Below are 6,011 nucleotides of genomic sequence, written 5' to 3'. Positions count from 1 at the left end.
GACGGCCGCTGCGCTAATAATAGATAGTGGCCAGTGACCGCGACGCTGAAGTGTGTGAGAACAAATGAATAACATCAGTGCAAACCACGAACATTTATTTATTTGGATTAAATATTTAAATATTAAATTTTAATCATTCTGTGTCATTTTTCAATGTCAGTCTTTTCACTATTTACATGTTTATGTCCAAAATGCTATACTATTCAAAGTAGTTGACTGTAATTCTCCTCTACCCTGTGTACATTATTGATTAAATAGCCTAACGTTAGCCTATTCAAAATCGTTACAGGCACCTCGCGAGCATTCATTCATTCAACTATTTTAAAAGACTGGAATAAACACTAGCACACACAAGCAATCTTTTTATAGTCAATTTAATAAATAAAAAATGTAACAACAGGTATGAAATGTCAGAAAGAGAAAAAAAACGTAATGGGAAGACGACAATAGGACTGCTGTAGCTTAGTGGATAAATATATTTAGCCTATTTATTAAGATTGCACAGTTGGAAAGAAAATATATTTATAGGAACATTTCAGCAGGCTCAAGATAATTAATACAGTGACCATTATTCGTTATTTTAATCAATTCGCAGCCATAAAACGTGATAATCCGCATTCTCATGTATGTGCGCTTGTGCAATAGTATTCCGTCAAAATGGCTGACACGCGGCTAGGGGTCACGTGACTGGGAGATCCCTATAGGCAAAAGGTCCTCAAAGTCAGTGGCCGTGTTATTGGCTTTTTACATAGTTCAACATGGCTGACAGGGCTCGGGAAATTGTCAACAATCTGTTGACAAGTAGTGATTTTATTGAGACAGTTGCAGCGGCATGTGATAGACAGGAGACACGAAGATCATCCAACAGCGCGTCCGTCACAACAAGCTCGACTGTCCATCAGACTACTGAGGCAGAGGTGCGGTCGCTTTTCAACCGTGGCACTTCAGCACGCCCTCCTGCTCCTGCGTATAATCTCCGCCATTTTCCACGGCCTCGTAAAGACTTCAGGTAAGAAATTTATGCTGCTTTATATTGCAAACATTGAATTATCATATTATTTTATTTTAATCGTCTTTATTGGAAACACACCTGTGTCCTTACCCAAATTAACCATGGAACTATAAAAGCTTATAGTTCTGATACTGATATGTAAGGCAGTGATCAAAATTCAAATAAAGATTAGTCACATCGTTACGCCAGTAACGTTAGGTGGTGACAGGTGATCGCTATAAATGTATTTGTCATTGAATTAGTCATTCAAGAGATTAGTTCAAAAACACTGATTCATCCAGTTATGAAACAAGTGAAGTAGTTAGTAATTGAATCTTTCATTCAAAATGATTTTAATCCATTCATATTTTATTTATTCTGGCTGACCCCCCAGCGTGAGTTTTTCAAGGCAACCGTTATTTAGAATGCGTCACTTTATGGTTTCCATGGTGACGCGTCATTGCTTGTCACGTGACACACCGCATCGCCAACAGAGCTGAATGAATGATGATCTGCTTTTATGTCATTTTTCCTTTTTTATTCAAAATATTCACAAATTTGTTTATTATGGCATGAAATATCTGATATTCCGATTGTCAAATATATGCAAGTGGAAGTGTTTTGTTGTTTAAACACCTTTATAACGATCGCGTTAGTTGAGATGTATGCGCGATGGGCGCCGCCATCTTAGTTTGTGCCGCAGACGCAGTTCAGAGAATCGGATCTGTTAGATTTACAACACGTGAATTCATCCACTTCTCCCGAAATACATAAAAGTAAGTGGCAGGTGAACTGGGAGAAGAATAGAGTAAACTTTAAAGTTACTTACACAATGTGTATCTGATATAAATAAAACTAATTTTAATGGAAAGGATTATTATTGCCTCTTCCTTTGACATCAGTGTGTATTTTACAAACTCTAAATGTATTGTTTTTTAAGTACTTATATGTCTGAAACCCAAAATAAACATTATGTGGTTGAAAACACTGAAAAGTTGTGATATATGACAGCTCTGAGCGCGCCTGCCTCTGGCTCAGCGCCAGCCAACGCGCAAAAGCACATTTGAATTTAGCAGTTGATCACGTGATGCACTGACCGTTCTAATCACACCGGTGTGATCGTACGCTCCAGGGACCAGCCTAGACTGATCACACCGGTGTGATCGTACGTGCGAAAGGGTTAATAGACTGCAACTCTAAGGACCCTTAACCGGGTCCAGAATGATGTCATTAAGTATGTACTTTACATAAAAAAAAAAAAAATGTCAGAGACTCAGCTAAATTATATTTTTTCGTGTCATTGTCTTTTGACAATTCTTATAAGAACAAAAAACAACAACAAAAAAGTGATTCTAAATTTATTCAGAATCGTGCAGCTGTAGCGTACACTAGATGCGCTGTGGTGCATTGTTTTGGGTAATGCCATTGTGCAGAATCCTGACATCTGCCAGATTATTACCTGCCTAGTATTGGTAAATTTAGGATTAGGGGTGGGGTTAAGATAGAGCAGTCAGGTAGATGCTTCAATGAGGGGGTAGTAATTTGTCAGGGATTTGAAATTCGGCACAACACTGTCAGTAAACTGATGCTTACAGTTGCAGTATTTCAAACAACAGGATGAATGTAATAGGAAAATTTGCTTCAAGTCCAGTATAGATAGCAGGGTTTCCGCGGAGTCATAAAAAGTCATAAAACGTCTTAAATTTAATAATCAGAATTTTAGGCCATAAAAAGTCATAAAAACGTCCGGATTTTCCATACAAGGTCATAAATTTCATTTAGCCACGTCTTAAATTGATATGCTCGTTCATTCGTTGGTTCTACAATTGCTTTTTCCCCCTGAAAATGCGCTGGCGGCATAATGTTAAATGCACAGGTTAAATGCGCCAAAAGCGGAACGCTCATTTGAAACGCGCGCCACACGAACCATTTACCCGCTCGGCTCCAAGTCCAAACGGCAGCGCAGCGCGAGCTCAATAGAACTGATGCGTTTACTCTGATCGGTCTCGGTCACAAGATCCAGTGAGAAGTGCTTGAATTCAGCGAAGAACACACTGTCTCAGTGATTTAAACCAGTTTAAAGGCAGATTAAACAGCGCTGACCAACAGGAGAAACTCTGCACAACGATACAGTCTGAAGGCTTTTCGGTCTGCAATCTCCCATCATTTATCATGGATTTACTGTAACGTTAGCCTAGTAATATTAACTGCACCATGTGGGATATACATATTGAATTGTATTATATTATTAGTGCTGATAATGTATTAAAGGACTAATGGAATATTTACAGTATTTAATAATGTATTTAGGCTACTGTTTTTCATACATTTCCTGAAGATACGTGCCATCAAAGTTAGGCAACACAAACCTGGTTCAAGACTTGGCCCCTATTAGCACATGCAGAAACTAAGTAATTATTTTCCCAATAAAGATATTTATTTTGTTAAGGACAAATGACAAATGTTTGAATGTCCTACCTCAGATTTGTGAAATGTTCACCTGTTTTAGCAAGTGTTTGTCATTATATTTTCTGACAATAAAGAGTAAAGTTAGTTTAAAACCACAATTAAAGCTCTGGTTTCTACAACTTTCACTTAGAAGCAACAGTCTGCCTTTAAACTTGAAAGAAATAAAGATTTGACATTTATCGTGATAATTATCGATATTGACTAATATAAAACAATTATCGTGATAATTGTTTTTGGCCATATTGCCCAGCCCTAACTGAAATCTCCCGGTCTATCACAATGGGAAAGTGTACATTTAACGAGCCATGGCTCAAAGATGGTGTGTTTAGTAGTTGGCTCAAGCCTGTTGCAAATAATCAGTATCAAGCATATTGCACACTGGGTAAGAAGGCGTTGGAGCTGTCTTTAGGCATTTAAATAATACATCTTGTTACTTTCAATGAAAGTCAATAAAAAAAATAAACTTTTGAAAGGAATTTTAATGATTTTTCGTAATTCGTGTAGGTCATAAATTTCAATCATAATGGTCATAAAAAGGTCTTAAAAAGTCTTAAATTTGACTGACCAAACCCTGCAGAAACCCTGAGATAGGATCACACTGCTGGTCCTGATCATGCTGTCATGGTTTATTTTGTTAGGTTTTAGGTAAATGTTGCATTTTACAATAGCAATAGTACAATAGCACTTTCATGTTTAATATCTTATATTTACCAAACTGAAATGTTGCATAGAAAATATATTATTGCATCTACTATTCTGTCCTCAATTTCTAGTACACTACAGAAGAAGCCTTTAAGAGAAAACAGCATCTATGCAAAGGAGGTAATACTCCTTCCAGACCCTACCACAGATGTGGTACCAAGGAGAGCCAAAAGGGCTTGGCTCTTTGAAAATGGCCTTGTTAAGTCAGCAGTGGAATTTAGCACCGGGTGGAATGAAGCAAGAGTATTACAGGCAATTAAAGAAGCATTTGCACCCATTTTAGATAATTGCAGGTGAGTATAGTTGTACTTATTAGTGCTTTTATTTAACATTTGAACATTAGAGATTTACCTGTCCTATGGTCATAAACATCAATCATACATATCAATATTGTTCATAATGATAATTTAATACACAGCTCAATTAAGTTGAAAAATCAGCATTGATTAACTGATGTGATATGTGACTCACTGGTGACTAACTTAACTTCAGTTAGTGAAGTCACATATTGTTTGTTTTATATTATTTCAATTAACTGCCCTTGGTTTTCATTCCACTTGATTTCCATCTGTTTTATACCTCAATCCTTTTTTAACAAAAAAAATGTTTTAACAATGGTTTGAGAACTATCTATGCTTTGGTTCCTGCTCACAAATGTTTAATAACCATATTACTGTCATCTGTAAATACATGGTAACACTTTAGTTTAGTGTCCAATTCTCACTTTTAACTAGTTGTTTATTAACATACACATTAGTACTTATAAAGTATATATTAATGCCTTATTCTGCATGATCATTACCCCTTAATCCTAACAATACCTAAACTTAACAACTACCTTACTAACTATTAACAAGCAGTAATTAGGAATTTATTGAGGCAAAAATCCTCAAAAGTTAGTTAATAGTGAGAATTGGACCCTAATCTAAAGTGTGACCAAATATATATTTTCATTAAGTTTGCAGATACTCTTGCCATACCATTTCAAACTTGTGGAGCCATCCCTTACAACTCAACAAAAGCTGACTGGTAGTATGGTGAAGACAATTTTCCATCAGAGGTGTTTGTTTATTCGACCTGACCGAGTCTTGCTGGAAGAACCTCAAAAGACAGTAAGTCAGTGATATTATTTTCGATTTTAACTGAAACTTCAGATTACATTGGTCAATGGTTGTAATGCCTGTTTCCTTCTTGCATTAGCCTCCAGCTTCGGATTCAGATGATGATCTTACTCATACACGTAAGGCATTGTTATGATAGCCTATATTGGTTAATGTTTTCCTTTTTATTAATGCACAATTTGCATGTTTTTTTTCTTTTTTTCTTTTTGTGTACATTTGGTATGTTGGTTCATGTTGTCATGTGTGTCTAAATATTTGATTGATGGAGCAAATGTTTTAATTTCCAGAGGACAATCAGAACTTAGTCCAGACAGAACTTTGTCCCATCAGTGAAAGCCAGCCAGTCCAATTCACCTTGCATCAATCTGAAGTGCTGGAAATGAGCTCCTCTGAATCTTTAGTTGCAGCTGATGTGGTGGTTGTTCCTGAATCTCCTGAAAGAACATCTAGTTCTTGTTACAGGTGTATAGCTATTTTATAATTTTTTTTTTTTTTTTTTTCGTATACAGTATATTGATCATGTCTTTCTATATTTGACAGTAGTCATTCACCACATTATCTAACAGTATTATTAAATATATATATATTTATTAATTTTTTTATTTTTGGGGGGGGGGTTTCATTGCAGTCACTATGTCAACCTTCTGGAAGATGATGAGCTTTCTGATGATAGTGATCTGTTAGAGGCCATTTCAAGGTCACTGAGAGAACAGACAAACAGAAGTACA

At 36.2% G+C, this 6,011-nt stretch overlaps 1 long non-coding RNA gene across 1 annotated transcript; it reads left to right on the top strand.

The window, feature by feature from the left end:
* The first annotated feature begins 822 nt into the window (after positions 1-822).
* On the top strand, positions 823-5,703 carry LOC309497100. The gene is made up of 6 exons (XR_014205382.1): positions 823-1,009; positions 2,179-2,225; positions 4,234-4,455; positions 5,121-5,274; positions 5,363-5,402; positions 5,571-5,703. It is a non-coding gene; the product is annotated as an uncharacterized lncRNA (long non-coding RNA).
* The last annotated feature ends 308 nt before the right edge of the window (positions 5,704-6,011 follow it).

The sequence above is a fragment of the Leuciscus leuciscus genome (genome assembly GCF_965113295.1).
Source record: "Leuciscus leuciscus genome assembly, chromosome: 4".
In the NCBI taxonomy this organism is placed as follows: Eukaryota; Metazoa; Chordata; class Actinopteri; order Cypriniformes; family Leuciscidae; genus Leuciscus; species Leuciscus leuciscus.
The sequence above is the reverse complement of the archived record's forward strand: the minus strand, read 5'-3'. Positions and strand labels throughout refer to the sequence as shown.